At 33.2% G+C, this 17416-nt stretch overlaps 1 non-coding gene across 1 annotated transcript; it reads left to right on the top strand.

The window, feature by feature from the left end:
- Positions 1-11769: 11769 nt before the first annotated feature.
- Positions 11770-11875, top strand: LOC128040069 (small nucleolar RNA R71). Its single transcript, XR_008194729.1, has one exon. It is a non-coding gene; the product is annotated as a small nucleolar RNA R71 (small nucleolar RNA).
- The last annotated feature ends 5541 nt before the right edge of the window (positions 11876-17416 follow it).

Here is a 17416-nt window from a genome sequence, read left to right as displayed (position 1 = left end):
TATCTCATTTCTACTTGAAACCAATGCAGCCCCCATTTCCTAAAGGATACGATGCAAACGCCTAGTGTGAATATCATGCAGGAATCACGGGGCATTCGATAGAAAACTGCACCGCTTTCAAAAAGCTAGTTGAAAGGCTCATCAATAGGGGTATCGTCAAGTTTGATGACTCATCTAATCTGCTACCCAATAATGGGGTAAACGTGAAGGCAAGAAGGGGATTAGTTATTTGTAATTCAGGAGGAAACCATGGAAAGACAAGGAACCATTATGAGTTCCATCACGAGAAGGGGCACGAGACCCAAAAGTGTGTGGAAATTAAAGAGATGGAGAAATACACACACAATGTTGGGATGTGTTCACATCAATGCCATATATGAAGACACACTTGAAAAGGGACCTTGTTAGATATCCACCCTTATAAACTTGGGAGTGTTCTAAATAATCGGATTGTAGAAGAAATCTCTGTAGCATCTAGAGCTTACTTAGAGTAATGTTCAGAACACAGTTGTTGCTTTTAGCCTAGAGGCAATAAGAATTCCTTTATGAAATAGGCTCATGTCTGAACGTCGTTATTCTAATAAAATACATCTTTGCATTTCTTTTTGAGCCAATATTCTTCCATTATTTTCGAATAATTATACTTTAATTCTTTTGGATTTTCTTCCACATCATTCTTTTATTCATTCATAATCATATTGCATAAATAATTATTTATAAATTCATACATTCTTGGTACTTACTATAGGTCCCTAGATATCAATGACATGAGTGACGCTGCTACGGACTCAGAATTTCCTTTTGAGCGAGGCATGTGTTTAGAGGAATCTCATGACTTTGAAAATGACATAGATTGTAGCCTATCTCCGGACTTATTGAGGATGGTAGAGCAGGAAGGAAATTTTACCTCTTGAGGAGACAATGGAGATTGTGACCTTAAGGGAACGTGCAAAGGAAGACCTTGCTAAGTTACTTCAAGAGTTCAAGGATGTCTTCATATGGTCATAATAGGATATGCCCGGGTTAAATATTGATATTGTAATCTGAACTATAGCACGATATCAGAAATTTGCAGTATGTTCAAGATTAACATCATGAACGATGCAGTGAAAATTCTTTACCGGGGCAATGCCTTTCTCTTTGACTTATCAGAACTTTGCCCACTGAAGTCGAGTTGCCATCGCTCCGTATTTTTTGTTGGATCTCATCTTAATTGAAGAGGAAAATTCAAAGCTTTTTCATCATAGTTAAAATTTTGCCCCATATGAAAGAAATTTGATCACAAAGAAGATCTTACGCATACAATATGAAAGTGGAAGATCTTATGTGGAAGGCTTTACCTAGAAAAACATTGATTCTGATTGAAAAGACTTGCCTAATCCTATGAGTATCGAAAAAAATAAAAAAATAAAAAAATGAAAATGAAAATTAAAATGATGGAAAAAGAAAAGAAAAGGAAAAATAAAAGAAAAGAAAAAGGAGAGGCCAAGGCGAAAACCAGCAAAGGGCATTGCTTCATTTTTTAATGGGCATTGCTTCATTTTTTAGATCATTAATTACTTCATCAAGCGGGTAGAGGCTGCTTCATACGACAATGTCATCATATGCCGATATAGAATTCCAGAGAAGATGGTATTGAAAAATGCGTTGAACTTAAAAGATAGCACGATAGCTGAGGTCTGTAATCAATTCAAAATCAGACACCACGGTTCATCATTGTATCACCCAGAAATGAATATTAAGAAGACTGTGGGAAAATGACTGAGACTTACAAGGGCTGGCATGAGAAATTACCATTTACCGTCCTTGCTTGTCGAACATCTATCAAGACGTTCACCGGGGCAACACCTTTCTCTTTGGTTTACGGGATGTAGGTAGTTTTATCATTGAAGTAGAAATTCCTTCTCTCCGAGTATTAGTTGAGCTAAAGTTGGACGAAGTAGAATGGGTTCAATCTCGATACATCAATTGAACTTAATAGAAGTGAAAAGGTTAAGAGTTATTCAGCATGGTCAGATGTATCAAAAGTGAATGATGCAGGTCTACAACAAAAAGGTTCGTCCAAGAGGATTCCAAGAGGGGGACCTAGTGTTGAAAAAGATTCTTCCAATACAAAAGGATTTTAGAGGAAAATGGATACCAAATTGGGAAGGTCCTTATGTTTTAAAGAAGGCTTTTTCCGGAGGAGCATTGCTTTTAAGTGAGATGAATTGCAAAAACTTGCTAAATCTTGTAAACTCAGATTCAGTCAAAAAATACTACACCTGAAGAAGGAGAAGGGACCAAGGTGAAAACTCGTAAAGGGCACTTTGAGTCCTAAAAAAAAGACCAAGGTAAAAACCCGCAAAGGGCGCTTTGAGTCCAAAAAAATAAAAAAAAATAAAAAAAAGAAAAATTAAAAATGGAGAGGCTAAGGTGAAAACCCGCAAAGGGCGCATTAGACCAAAGGGGATTTGAGTTGAAAACCCAAAAAGGGTGGCTCAAGTTTTGATCAGAATAGGGCATGGGTGATCAGAGTTACTCAAATGTTGATTAAAATGGGGCATGCAGTGATCTTGTTATGCCTGAGTCAGTAGGAAAAGGTACGCGACATCTTGGGGCATTGACAGAGTAATGTAGATCTCCTAAACACATGTCAAACTCAGAATGATCTTCAGGAAGTTTGTACAGAGAAGTTCAAGCTGCGATATCTGGGGCACCTTGTCTTTATACTATTTATATTTACTTATTTTTGGAATACTTCATTCTTTCCTCTCAATATTCTTGGTAGTTTATTCATTACAAGCTATGCTCTCAAATCAATTCTATTTTATCCATCGTTTTGTTCTTTTTGCAAGCATGTTGCATTAGTATAACGATTAATGGACTAATAAAACTTTCACAAGGGAAGTTTTGCATATTACTCTAGAAGTTTCTAAATAATACAGGAACCTGAAACAGGATTATTGTTTAGAACGCACCAAGTTTAAAGGTTGGAAATCTGAGAAGGAATAGTCTAAATTAAGACTATCTCTTTGGATTTTGTTGTCAAAGCATTGATTGAACAAAATGACAAGGTGTTGTGTTGGTGACAAAGCTTTAATGGACGAACAAACAATGATCATCGAATAATAAGAAGCTATTTTTCATTTGATCATTTAGTATGACACCTTGGGAATGGTGTAAAGAGCCAAAGAGTTTCATGTTATGTATCCTTGAATTACGATAGGAGAGGATTGAGAAAAAGCCAGATTTTTCTACCCTTGGGTCACAGCGGGAGAAAGGTGATACAAATTTTGCGTCCCAGTGGATTGAACTTTGAAGTTCACAGTGGGGGTAGTTTGATTAAGTGTTTATTTGGAAATGTCAGCTGAGCAAAAATGCGTTGTACCACATTAGTGATAAAACCTTAATAAACTTTGAGTAATGACAACCTAAATGATAAAGAAGGATCATCCTTGAAAAAATGACATTATGCATTCATTCAAATTTCATTCCTACACGTCTAGTTAGGAGCATTTGATTCATTTTGATCATGACATCCTAATCACTAGGCATAATTACGTTCATAAAATGAATTATACAGGTCATGTTCCCCGGAGAACAGATCGGTGAAACCACAAAGCATTGTCTCCCTGAGCAGTAGTGGGGTAGGCTAAAAAAAGAAAAGAAAGGATAGCAGATTTTGTCTTCCTGTTGGCAGCGAAGTAGATCGAAGATAGCGGATCTCATCTTCCTGTATTGGCAGCAAAGTAGATCGAAGATAGCAGATCTTGTCTTCCTGTATTGGTAGCGAAGTAGATCGAAGATAGCAGATCTTGTCTTCCTGCATTGGCAGCGAAGTAGATCGAAGATAACAGATTTTGTCTTCCTGTATTGGCAGCGAAGTGATCAAAGATAGTAGATCTTGTCTTCCTGTATTGGCAATGAAGTAGATCGAAGATAGCAGATCTTGTCTTCCTATATTGGTAGCGAAGTAGATCGAAGATAGCAACTCTTCTCTTCCTGTATTGGTAGTGAAGTAGATCGAAGATAGTAGATCTTGTCTTCCTATATTGGCAGCGAAGTAGATCAAAGATAGCCGATCTTGTCTTCATGTATTGGCAGCGAAGTAGATCGAAGATAGCAGATCTTGTCTTCTTGTACTGGCATCAAAGTAGATCGAAGACTCCAGTCCTATCTCCCTGAGAAGCAGTGGAGTAGGTTGAAGTTTGTAGATTCTGTTTCCCTAAGCAGTAGTGGGCAGATCGAAGACGGCAAATTTTATCTTCCCAAGGTAGTAGGGAAGAAGATTTAAGCCACCAGTCCTATCTCCCTGAGCAGCAGTGGAGTAGGTTGAACATTGTAGACCATATCTCCCTAAGCAGTAGTGTAGCAGATCGAAGATGGCGAATCTTATTTTCCCAAGGTAGTAGGAAACTAGATTGAAGTTACAAGTCTTATCTCCCTGAAATTGCAGTGGAGTAGACTGAGGATGGCTAATCTTGTCTCCCTGAAGTTGCAGTGGAGCAGATTAAAGCCAATAATCCTACTTCCCTGAAGTTGCAGTGGAGTAGGTTGAAGGAAATGAGCTTTATCTCCCCAAAGCTACAGTGGGTCAGGAAGAGGCTACTTGAAGAAGAAGCGCACCAAAGTCTAACACGACCGGGCAAAATTTGCCTTCTTTAGTCTTTGCTTCATTTTCGTTACACGACAATGACCAAAGAGGGGCAGCTGTAATAGGCCCAATTTGCCCGCATACACATAAAAAATTAAACCAAATCAAAAATAAATAAAGTCCAATATTTATAATGTCCATTTACATTTGTCTAAAAAGGCCCAAACTACGTCAGCCCAAATGCTAAACCCTAGCCCAAATACAATGTGTCCCAAAAAAAATTTTTAGAAACCCTAGTAGCAGCATACAATCTCTACTGCCGCAGCAGCCAGAGTCCCCTTCGCATGGGTTGTGCCTCCACGTACGTGCGCACTCTTCCGTGGCCTCCATACCTGTGGAAAAAACGGATCTAAATGGCAGTAGACGCAGCAAATAACATAATAGATAGTTTTCATTATTTTATTTTATTTTTATTTTTGTACTTATTGGCTATAAAGGGCCGATTTCAATCTGTAAAAAAGGGGACACGCATATTGTATTAAGAAATTACAGAAAGAAAATGAAAAGGGAAGACCAAGTTTTTTTCGAAGGTGATTTTAAAAGTTTTTCTTAAGACCAAGTTTTTTTCGAAGGTGATTTTAAAAGTTTTTCTTTCTTTTTTCTTTTTGTTGTTCTGTTCCCCTTTTTTATATAGGTATGAAACAATAAAAAGGAGGGTGATTTAGTTTTTTTTCCCTTTCCCGAGTTTTCTTCTTTCTGTTTCGATCTCTATTTCATGTCTTTGAAATAATAGTAAGAGGGCGGAAGGAGTTGTTTACCTTTTGATCGGCGGTGTCGTTGTGCTGTGTGGGAGATGTGAGAGCGACAGACTTGAGTAGTTTAGGTTTATTTTTTAAAAAATTTGTTTGAGGGATGGGTTAGATGCTAAGCTTATAAGGTTTTAGTGGTCTATTTGCAGGCTTGTAAACGACGCGGAGAAAAGAAATGAGCTATTAAGTTTTTTCCCCTTTGCTTTCTAATGGCCGTATGATTAGGGTTTTTTAAGATTTATGATGATTTTTGAAACGACACTGTTTGGACTTTATGCCAAGGCTCAATGGCTTATTTGCACGATTGGTCCTCTATTTTTGTAACATGCTTAATTGATTCTTTCATGCTTCTCAAATGCGGCTGCATTTTTCATCGTTTATTTAAATTTTGTCCACACTCGGAGCACTACGTTTTGGAGGGTTTGGAATATTTCTGAATTGGCTCTCCATGTTATGCGCATTTTGCAAATTCACCCTTTGTTTTAATTTATTTTCTTTTTTTTTTCAATTCTGCTTTGATTATAATTTAATCCTTTGTATTTGTTTTACTAATTAAGTTTAATATTAGTTTGTTAATATTATTATTGTTATTATTAAACTACTGTTATTATTGTTATTGTATTATATATTACTGTTATTTTTAGTATTATAGATTACTATCATATTTATTTATATTTTCATTTATTTTTCAAATGTATATATATCATTTTACTACATACTATTTTATTTTAAAATTACTTTGCATATAGTTTTATTTCAAGTTGTTTGTAATAATTATTTTAAAATCATTCTATACTATTTACTTTAAATCAATTTATATTAGTTATTTTAGGCTCATTTTCATATAATATTTATTTAATTTTTAATACCTATTTAAATAATTTTTCATATCTTATTTTAGACTCTATTTCATTATATTCATTGCAACTCTACGTATATATTATTATACTATTATATAATTAAATTCTCCATTTTATATATGCTATTTATTTAAATAATATACTATTTTCTATCATTTATTCTAAATTTTCTTCATCTTTGATTTATTTCAAATTTTCCTACTTATCATTTGTTTTAAATATTTTATATTGTTAATATGTTGATGATTTTAAATTTCTTTTCTCTCATGAAATGTCTTTTAAGCTCGCTATATTAGATTTATGATAATTTGTTTAGCTTTTCTTTCAAAATTGATTTTAATTCATTAGCTTTTGAGTGTTGGTTTTAGTATTCACACAATATATGATGTGGGATTATTATTATTATGTGTATTGCATTGTTTGCTCGTATTTATCGATGCTTTGTCATTCATTAGCGCATATTTTAATTCGCGAATTCTCACTTCGCGTTGTACGTTATTATCCCATCATATTTTGTTCGTTTAAAAATTGCATTTTATTAAACTATTGAAATCGTTTTCTTATAATTTTTCAAAATACTTGGAGTTCCAAATTTACGGGAAGATTATGCCCTAACTTACTGGGCTTCAATTTTTTCTCATTAAATTCGAATGACCGAGTATCTGTTTTTCAATAAAATTGTACAAATTTCAAATAAAAGCTTATTCTCGGGAATTCAAAAATGTTGGGTCCTAACTCACTGGACATGACATTTTGTCATCTCGAAATAAGAATTTCTAAGAAAATAAATGCAATATTCGGTATTTGGAATTTTGAGAAATTGTGCCCTAACTTACTGGGTTCCGATTTTTTTTCATTTGACCTGAATAACTGAATATCCTTCTTAAGTTTAAAAGCATGAGTGTTAAAAGTCAAAAGACAAGCTTAATTTCGGGGATTGGAATTGTTGTACCCTAACCCACTGGGTGTGACATTTTACTTCTCCGAAATAAGAGGGTCTTATCATTCAATTCAATTTATTCAAATTTTCTTTTAAGAAAAATCGTATTTTAAAATCTTCTCAAATTTTCGACGCTAAGACATTAAATAATCAATTTGGTACCAATTCTGGGCGTTATGAGGGTGCTAACCCTTCCTCGTGCGTAACCGACTCCCGAACCTATTTTCTCAAAATTCGTAGACCAAAAATCGTTTTCAAGGTGATCCGATCACGCCTCAATAAAAGATTGGTGGTGACTCCTATTTTCATTTTTAAAAAGTCGATCACCTTTTATCAAAAAAAAAAGGTTTTGACATGGTTGAATTTGTGTTTGTTTGGTTGATTAAATTTGTGCATGTTGAGATATTTAGGGATGACCTAAGGCATTATTTGGAACACATCCAGAGCCAAAAAGTTGGCCTATTGATGTTCACCTTTAGCACCAATTTTTGAGCCTATTGATACTTCTTGATGAACCTCATTACAAGCCCCGAGCCTGAAAAATTTAATCTGTATTTACCCTTTTTCTTTTGTCCTGCATTGCACAATTATAGATGTCTGACCATACGTATTGAGGCTTAAGTAGATAAAACACAACAAATTTTGTAAAAATAGAGTGAAATAGGAAAGATTGATGTAATATAGGAACTATAAGTTAGCCTAATGTGCGAAAAAAAGAAAAATCCAAAAAGGAAAATAATACGAGTAGGAAAGGTTTTGAATTAGCGAAAGAGCATTCATGAGTGAGATATACTGAAAAAGAGAAAACTCACAAAGTCATAGTTACTATGTCATGCTATGAATTAGTGCACAAAAATTCGAATGGCTAGCCATAGTTACTATGTCATGCTATGAATTCCTATATATGGAGAGACAAAGAAGGTGAGAGAAGGAGAAATAAGGTGGTGAATGAGTAAGGATCACTAAGGATGGAAGAATAGGGACCAAAATGATATGCCAAACTATTTTCGTGTTTGTAACCCTTCTTGATGCTTATTGTTCTTGAATTTCATACATGTCTGAAGCCTCAGAATGTTACAAACGAAAATGTTCTACGGGACCTAAAATATCCTTATACATGAATGGACATCATACTGAACATATGCATAAATGACTATTAGTATTCTGCTTGGATAATCAAAGTACTGGTATGATTTGTTGATGGATTCCTTCAGGTGAGACCCTTAATATTTGTATACTTTGTAACATACTGAACTTAGATGTTTGTGGTCAAAAGTGGTAAGTCAACTACTCATCATGTTAAGATTGTTTGTAAGTATGAAATGGCTAAGTCGTATGCTTCAAAGTCAATACTTGTATCATATTTGCTCAAGGGTCGTCATTTTATTATTTTTTTATGTTGCGTGAGGATAAGCAATGAATTAAGTGTGGGGGGAGTTTAATTTTTCATAATTCAGTGTAGCAGATTAAAGTAGTTTTCGCACTTAAAGAGCCTGAATACGAGCATTTTCATTATATTTTAGTTAAGTTTTTGAAGTTTTACTTATATCTAATAAAATGTGCGAAATGAGTCTTTTATGGACCTTAAGGGCCGAATGAGGCCTAAGGGAGAGCTAACGTACTTCGTGAGTGTGCAGGTGACCATTAGGAGGCATTTTAGGCCAACAATGGATGCTATGGCATAACATGGGAGGTCCGATGTTGCAACATAGAGAACAGAATGGAAATTACCTTCGATGTTACGACACTGAATGAGGATGTCATTACATACCTCTGAAGATATCCCAAAGAGGAACATACTGACTTTTATGTCACGACATCGACTATGAGATGGAAATTAAATGTGAAGCAGGGACGTTTTGGTCTGCACAACTGAAATTAAAGCTTGAGAATGTCAGCTGACGTAGGGTTAAGGACGATGGCCACCTAAAGGCTATAAATAGACTCATTGAGCACATGCTATGGACACCATTCACTTAGGCTAGAATTCTTCCTTTAAATTCAGTTTTAATTATATCTTTTCTTAGGTTTTAGTTTTATTCTGTTCTTTATTTTCTTTTAAGATATCTGAATTGTGAAGATATCACAAATTGTTTTCAACTAGAATGAACTCCATAGACACACAAGAAAGGAATAAAAATATAATTTAATCGTTTCTTTCTCTTAGAACTCAATTCCATTATCTCAATTCTCCTTTTTTGTGTCTATATATAGAGTACCAAAAGGTACTTATGTGCCCTTGGAGTTTCCAGATTTGATGTTGGCTCCCCAGGATGCTAACTTCAATTTCCCATATTTATCCCAGCTAATCATTTTAGGTTTTGGTAAGCTACAACCAATTAGGATTCGAAGAAAAAGATTTAGAGTTCATGTTTAAGATTCTAAAGCAATAAAATTATCTCGCATGCAAGAATAGTTGAGAGGACGGAAGTCTAATATGACGAAACAAGACACTAGAGGATTCTGATTGGGTAGATGAAGTATTTGTTGGATTTGGTGCCCTAAGTGTAGTATTTTCATCTAAGTACACTTGTAATTTTTTCAAACGGATTGATTAGTAAAATTATTCATAAATTATAGTAATATTTTTTATATTGCCTCACATTTTTTTGCATGCAAAGCAAAATGGAAGCAAATGTTTCTCATTTTTTATCTAATGTTTAACCAATACTAAGCGATATTACGTGGTCAGATCATAATACAAAAAGATATCTTGTATTAGTAGATGAACCTAAACATGTCCTTAGTCTAATCGAAAACATGTCCTTAGTCTAATCAAGGCCAATTGGGGAGATAACTTGTCTTGGGCATCAGAGCGGATGACTCTTAGAAGATAGAGATATAGATGTGACTAACTGGACTGCTAGGACATTAGATTGGACCCAAGTAAAATAGATCTTGAATCTGTTTATGGATCTATTCACTTGTGACGTTCATAGTGTATCATACCTAAATCCTGAGTGTATGACGAACTATGTATGTGTGACTCGTACACTTTGATGTAAGTAAAAGCCTAAGTTCGAATAGATAAGGAACCTAAAGTTGGTGCGTTGGGTGTACAACTTCTGTAGTATATAGCGTCATTCACAATAGTGGAATTCATAGTCCAAGACATGGTAAATGATATCCTCTCATAGGCATTACATGGTTGATGAAAAGTAAACGTTGCCACGGGTCGTTTGTCTTTATGATGGATGACTTGATCACTGTTTGATAATGATTGACTTTTTATAAAGGAAGATGTAATGGTTACCATGAGATAAAATAGAATCATATTAGGAGAACAAATATTATTCCAAAGAGATCAAGGATATACTATGGGAGTAACACATTTATGACAAGGTCATTGGACGAGTACTAAATGTATCTTTTGTAATGGTATGTCATTAGGGAGAGCTCAGTCACGAAACTATAGTGAAATGAATTCGTACTAAATGAGTTTATAATTAATAGGCGAAAAGTCGAATCTTAATTATAAATCATTTGAGCCCTAATTACATATGCCTAATCGGTCCCTCTGCTAGCTTGTTGAAACTAGAAACGAATTGCATATTGAATCAAAATGAATAGAAAATGAATATAAATAGAGAAATGAGAAGCATTCAATAAAATGATTACGACTTTCTTCGAAATGAAGAAATGGAATCATTTTGGAAATGAATGTGGGTTTCTCAAAAATGAAAATGAAAATGAAAATGAAAATGAGAAATGATCCATTTGCAAATATATATCGATTGCTTAAAAATGATCGAAAGAATGAGTTTATGTTTTTAACCAGTTTTAAAGCCCGAAAATAAAAATAAATCATTTGGTCATAGAGAACAAGTTGAGTTGTGAAATATTGAATATATTTGCTTGAAAATTTTATCAGGGTAAAATCGTCATAATTTTATCGAGGGTAAATTTGGGATGAGAAAATTATTTAATTGGAAGATTAATCTTTATTTTGGAAATAGAAAAATATGTATTTGGTTGTAGAGATTATCCATACGAGATTCGAGTTGTCCACACGTCTCTTGGACTTGTCGAATATCCGTCTTCATTGTTTATATCTCCCCTTCTAGTTAATCGAATTTTTGATCACATGCTGCATGGTCATTTTCCACCGTTCTTTGTTGCAATGGTGTAGGTTGATAATGAGGATTTGGTTGGATTTGTGCTTGATTCGCGCCTCCTTGATTGCCTCCCTACTTGAATTTCAAATGATCCCTCCAACTAGGATTATAATTATTTAAATAGGGATCACGACCCCTATTATTTACATAGCTTACTTCCTCCTGTTGGCTTTTCGAGTGTGGCTCTATTCTCGTTGGCTAGACTGGCATCTCCAAACGATTAAGCTTTTCTAAGGTTTATTCAAATCTTTCCTCTTCTCTTTCTTTGTTCACCGCTTTTGCCGTTGGAGGCTTTAATTGGTACATAAATTGTTCATTAGGCCACATGTACGAATTCATAGTCATATCTTCGATGATTTTATAAGCTCGTTCGTACGTATGGAACATGAGAGTTTCATCGAATACTCCATCTAGGTTAGATCTAATATGTCTGTCAACACCATTGAAAAATATTTGGATTTATGCTTGTAGTTCGTGGTGTGGGCACTTCTTTAGCATCGTCTTGAAACACTCCCACGCCTTATGAAGGGTTTCACCTTCATATTATTTAAAATTAGTTATTTCTCGTTGAAGTTGAATGGTTTGACTAATTGGGAAAAATTTATGAGGAAATTTTTCTACTAAATCATTCTATGTTGTAATGGAACCCGGTTCTAATGAGTAACCAATCGGTTGCGTTGTCGCATAATGAAAACAGGAATAGCCATAGACGTATAGAGTCGTCGGATACTCTGTTGTATTTGAAGTTAACGCATAGTTAAAGAAACCACTTTAAGTGCTAGTTTGGATCATTAACCATGTTTCTTTTGAACTGCAGTGTCTTTTGGATCATCTGGATGGTGGCTGTTTTTATCTCGAAATTATTAGTGCTAATAGCTGGCCGTTCAATGCTTCCTCGCACCATGTCTTAGGTTGGTAAGGCGTACTCACTCAACGTCTATTGAACCACTGGGGCTTCTACCCGATTATTTCCTTGTTTTTCTTGTGGCTCTTTGAAAAACAGATTTTCTTGGGGTAAATTTATAACCTCTGGTGGATTGTTTCAGTGCGGGATGATTACGCCTAAATATTTGCTATGGACCTGGGTAAGGTTCAATTGGAGTGCTAAAGCTTTGGGTCATAAATGACCTGAAAAGAAATTAAAAAATAAAGATAAAAATAAGTAAAAAAATAAAAATTGTATCTATAGGTTTTAACTTTCCTATTTATCTTAATTGTAAAAAATTATTTTCAAACTTTATTGCCGAAACCTTCCCAACAGCGACCCCAACAACTTGACAGCCTATAAACGCACTATTGTTTATAGAATAAATATAACACCAAAAATATAATAATTGAGAATAGAGGTGTTCGCAAGTGCACGAGTCAAATTGTAATATATTTTAGTACAATGAAATACCTTGGAAGTATTCCGAGGATCGTACCTAAAGGAGGATGGAATAAATAATGAATTTTTTTACAATAATAAGTCTAAGTAGTAGTAATTATTTCCTATATTACGATAAACCATAAAATAAATAAAAGGAATAAAAGGAATAAAAAGAAATAAATAAAGAAATAAAGAAAAATAAACAAATGAAATAAATCGATAAACCAATCAGGAAGATTAACTTGCTTCAGGGTTTGTAACTAACTTCGAATTAGGGTTTTAGAGTGAATTAGTAATCGATTAACTAATTGTTACCTCTCATCCTCTAATTAATTAATCAATTGGTCGATACTCGCTTATCTCTCGACCTCACTTTCTCAACCCGGATAAATTACAATTTACTCGGTTTGACTTATCTTCCGCCTCGTCTAGCCTATGACAACTTATTAGGGTTGTCAAGCCTAACAGTTTAAAAACACATAATTTATACAAAATCCTTCTTGAGAAACCCCAAATCCTCCCTTAATCATATTCTTATCCACTCGTTAATCTCCCTTAAGGGATTTAGTCACTCATGTTATTCATAATCTCAACTTCAATTGAATAAATCATGTGAAAAAAATGATTGATTTGGAGAAGAAAAGAGATTTGAATAATCGTGGATTGAATATTGAATGGGGAATAAAGTAATAAATCTCTCGATTGGAATAAAGAAATAAAATGAATGAAAATGAAAATATAAACTGAATACTTGAATTAACTAAAATAGTTCTTAAATCAAATCTGACTCAAGAAGACAAATAAGAAAGTTATGAAAATCCAAAAAGAAAATAAACTACAACTACTTCTAAACTATGAGGATTTTTGAAGGCATCTTAGACGACTTAGTTACATTTAATCTCTAATCTCTTTTTTATAGAGGTGTTGGTAGCCCAAATTAGGTCTTCTGCATGTTCTTGGTTTTCGTGTAAGTTTGATTGTGCAAACGAAAATAATCCCGATCAGCTTGGGCAGAACGCCGACCTTGTGTCATGCCACACCCCTTGCGTGGCTTGACACAACATGCAAATATTTCCTTGTGCCATTCATTTTGGTGCTTTGACATCTTGAGAAGCTTGTGCGGCTTGTGCATCACTTGACCTTTTCTTCTATGTCAATTGGGCCTTTATATCTTCATCCTACACACTCAATTGAATTAATTAGCACAACCTAATGCCTGTGTCGGCCAATTAGGTCACAACACTTACAAAATATGTTAAAAAATATTTTATTTAACTTTCTATCCTAAGGCCTAATTACTGAAAATGTAAGTTAAAATCCTAAAGTGCTTAGAAAACAAGCTCTTTAAGTGAGGAATTGATCCGGACTGACAACTATATTTGACGATAGGTCTAATACCCCTACACTTAAGTCTTTTCTTGTCCTCAAACAAACTATCCAAAATAAAAATTGAAAATAAGCTAAAACTAAAAACAAGAAATAAACATGCAAGAAAGATAAATTGTACGTGATTCGGCTTGATACATGAGATTGGATCAGAGCATTGACACTAGGGAAAGTTGCCTAAAATATAACTTTTGATAGAAATTTAAAAAATTTACAATTATTTATATTTAAAAAGATTAGTTCAATAAATTACAAAGGAAACAAGTTAAAGAAACATAAATATATTTCTCCATCCTACTTGATTTATTTTTATCCATGCTTTGAACTCTAATGCAATAATATTTCCTCGATTATTCATATATAACACATCATACTAACAATGAAATATGACAACTCACATATGGCATATTCCATTTCAATTTCCATTTCCAATACCTAATTTCAATCAACATAATCTATCCATGTTCCAACTCAATTCACAATTGCTTAATTCATTTCACATTCCATTTCTATTTGCCATCTTCAATATCCAAAAATTTACATCTCATAAGTTTCCTTCCATTCAATCATAATATTTATATTTGAATTCTCTATTCACACGATTCATACTCGGACAGATACACAGATCTAACCAACACACCAGTTTGGCACCCAGTGCATCATCGGATAAATTTGAAGCAAATAGTTGCACCCAACACTATAATACATTGACAACCAATGTCTCATTGACATAACTAAAGTAAATTGGCACCTAGTGCCTCATTGAATCGTAGTCGAAGTAACCCTGAACTCTTCTTATCCCATGGCATGCCTACTATATCTGACTCTTCTCAAACAATTAATAGGGGATTTTTTACTCAACTCATCATCATTTAATATCTCAATTTACAATCATTTTTATCACAAATTCATTTACCCAAACAAATGGTAGCATCAATTATCTCAACATATATTCAATTTCATATTTATATAAACATTCACATTTTTCACATATATTCAATTTAGTCCTTATAAAATTCAATCGATTCAAATCAATCCAAATCACCTCAATTGAATAAGGAATCTCACTTTATATTCTTACCATGCTTAAACAAATTAATATGCAGTAATTAAAAGTTAGTTCGAATTATAGCAACACAAACTGTAAACTTCGAGCTATTTGTTGACGACTTTGTCTTTTCCCTTCTTTTTCGAGAAATTTGGGTCGACGTTAGCTAGGGATTAAAAAAACAAAGTATTTTATAAAAAAAAAATCAATTTCACATTCAATTACTAAATTATGCAACTTATTCATCTTATTCAATTCAGTCCTTAAAATTAGGACTAACAAAACTTCCAAATTTTGAATTTAGTGGTAGAAATGTGGAATAGACATTTCTCACTCTAGGCCTAATTTAAATATCTATTCCACATTTCTACCACTAAATTCAAAATTTGTGTATTTTAGTCCCTATTATAAAAATGGTCGATTAACTTTACAATTTAGTCTTTTTTCACTTCTAACCCCAAAAATCTATCAAATATGTCCCTAAAATTTAAAAATTCAACAAAGTAACATTATCAAATTTTAACAATAACAAAAAATAAAACATGGGTCAGCTTGCTCGAGATACTGAGATTTCGAAAACATAAAAATTATAAGAAAATGACTAAATTGCACTAACCAAATTTAAGTTTAAAATCTCGAGTCCTTAGCCCTGCATTCTCCTTTCCATTTCCCTACCTTTGGTTTCAGTTTGTAAAAAGAAACTAATAATGTTTTTATTTCCACTAACTAAGTTTTATTTGTTTTAATTATTTATGTTTTATAATTTATTTGTTTACTCATTCAATGTTTTATAATATAACATACATATATAATTCATTAACCGACCATGTGATGTAAATTAATGTATATTTTTATTTTAACTCTGTATTTAAGTTCTAATTATAATTCTTTAACAATATGCATTTTTACCACTTATGCAATTTAGTCCCTATACTTAAATTAAGCACTAATTCAATGAAATTGCCTAACCAAAATCCAATTCACTTCTAATATAAATATTTACAAGTCTAATTTACGGAAATGAAATTTTGAAACCATATTTTTCAACATCGCTGACTTTCGGGTCGTTACATAGCCCTTGCATAGACCATTCCTTAAAAGAAGACCCATTCTAACATCCCTATTTGGAGTCTTGAATATGAAATTTGGTTGATTGATAAACATCCCTCTTTGTTTGTAGACTTGTACTTACAAGATATCCCCATAGGACTTTCCCACTTCAAACCTTTTTTTTCCAAGATACTCCCAATAGCAGATAGTTCCTAGCGGACTATCTCTTTCTTAACTTGTCATTGGTAGACTTCCACATTTGATAGTCCCAAGTGGACTTTCTTGTTGTCACACCCCATATCTTTATTTAATTTTGGTTAGTTCATGTTCAAGTAAGATATTTGGTCTAGTGGATAGGAACTTAAAGAAATTCCAATTAGGTCCAAAGTTCAAATCCCTACACCCTCATATATATATATATATATAATTTTTAGCATAAAAATATTTGGTCAAAACACCTCGCAATGTTGGCACTAAAAATGAGAAATTTCATTAGGTTGTTTTAGGTTAATTATTTTTTTTCGGAATTTTAGTTTAATTAATTTTATTAGTTTAATTAATATTTTAATTTTGCATCAACACAACTAATTCGAGACTTAATTAGATTAATAATTATTTTTTGTAATTAATTTAATAATAAATTTCTCCAATCTATAATCCCTTGGGTACGATCCTTAGAATACTTACTAGTGTTGAGTTGTAACACAAATATATATTACAATTTGACCTATTCGCTTGCAGATACCACACTTAATTATATATATATATATATATATATTATTTGCACGATTTTTACTCTAAACTTTCGCATGTTTGGAGGAAGTCAAGTTGTTGGCACTGTTGGCTGGGATTGTGACGGTGAAAATTATTATTAGATTGATTGCTTTGTAAAATAATAGTAGTCAAAAGATAATTGAGTTAGATAGCGTGCTAATTTTTATCTTTATTAATTAATTATTTTTATTTATTTAAATAAATTTTTATCTAATTTAATTAAATTAGATAGCGTGCTAATTTTTATTTTTATCTTTATTATCAATTGCATCGAGGAGAACCAAAGATTTCTCATGATGAAGTTACAACAAACCCCATTGGATGAGGTCGTGTATGATGTTCCTAACTTCGATCGTGACGACCCTTGTATTGCGATTAACCATCTTGAACCAGATTATACAAAATCATTGTATAGGAACATTAACGAAGCATTAAGTTTGATGAACGAAGTTTTGACAAACTGATGGAGTTATGATGGAGAATTCGATA

This window comes from Gossypium raimondii, chromosome 3 (assembly GCF_025698545.1).
Source record: "Gossypium raimondii isolate GPD5lz chromosome 3, ASM2569854v1, whole genome shotgun sequence".
NCBI lineage: Eukaryota > Viridiplantae > Streptophyta > Magnoliopsida > Malvales > Malvaceae > Gossypium > Gossypium raimondii.
Note: the sequence above shows the minus strand (reverse complement) of the source record. Positions and strands in the feature narration are given on the sequence as shown.